We start from the raw sequence: 1393 nt of genomic DNA, 5'->3' as shown, positions 1-1393 counted from the left end.
CTTTTCTCAAATCAACCTTGGAATGACCTTAAACCTGATTTGATACAATCATATAAACGGACATTGGATTCAAACTCAGAGACTTCAAAAACGGTCATCGATTTCTCGGTTGTTTCTTGGTTTAACCTTTAAATGACCTTGAAATAACCCTCAAAGGACCTGATGCAGACAAACTAACTTCGGATTCGAACTTAGCTATCTCAAAAACCTATACAACAGTCGGTTAGACTAATTGCTCGTTTTTTCAATTTGACTTTGAAATGACCTTGAGACGACCTTTAAATGACCTGATACAGACAAACTAACCTCGGATCCTAAACCAGCGACCCCAAAACCCTGTATATAAAAATATAAATAATAAATNGCGTCAGCACAAGATACCAGCTTGATAAAAATAGAAAAAAATATGGTACGCCACTGCTCTTTGGTAAGTTTGAAATATTTCTCAGATTTAGCCATCAAAAATACAAGTTTTTTTGTTATATACTTTTTTTCCTATCTCGCTTTGTTTAGACAGAAATAAAACTTTTTGTTTCACACAGTATTGTATGATAATTAAAAAAATAAACAACACGGTATGGAAAAACAACTTATTGTATAAATAGACCTCAAAGGACCTGTTCGAAATGCCCGCCATTTCGTTCTGCACACAAATTATAGCGACGTATCAAAGACCGCCTAACGTATCTCAAATCATGTGGAGTTATTCTGAGAGCAGCGTTCCAGATTCGTCGTACAAGTTCCTCTTGCAAGTTAACATGCAGCAAACTGCATCCTTAATAAATCCCCAAACAAAAAAATCCAAAGGTGTTAGATCAGGCGATCGCGGAGGCCACCCAACTGGACCTCCACGATCCACCCATCTCTGTGGATACTCTGTATTCAGCCAGTTTGGTACCACAAAAGGGTACTGGGAAGGGCATTCATCTAATTGAAAAAACGAGTCTATTCTTTGTTGAAAAGGAACATCGTCTAGCATGTTATCATGCAGGGTAGTTAGAAATTCAAGAAATAATTGACCGCTAAATCTATTGGGCACGATGGTAAGGTCCCAACAAAAAATCCTTGGCAACTCAAAAACAGACATATTCACGGCACACTTTGTAACAAGTAAATAAATAAATTAAGCAAATCTCGAACCTATTCATGAAAATGTTTTATTTCTGACTAAACAAAGCGAGATAGGAAAAAAATTAAATAACAAAAAAAGTTGTATTTTTGATAGCTAAATCTGAGAAAAATTTCAAACTTACCAAAAAGCAGTGGCGTACCATATTTTTTTCTATTTTTATCAAGCTGGTATCTTGTTGTGACGCCACTGGAGAAAATAGGACAAATTAAATTATGTGAGAAAATGAGTATTATTATTACAAACAAAGTTGCCAAGTTTCAA

The sequence above is a fragment of the Anoplophora glabripennis genome, unplaced genomic scaffold (genome assembly GCF_000390285.2).
Source record: "Anoplophora glabripennis isolate ALB-LARVAE unplaced genomic scaffold, Agla_2.0 scaffold1097, whole genome shotgun sequence".
NCBI lineage: Eukaryota > Metazoa > Arthropoda > Insecta > Coleoptera > Cerambycidae > Anoplophora > Anoplophora glabripennis.
Note: the sequence above shows the minus strand (reverse complement) of the source record.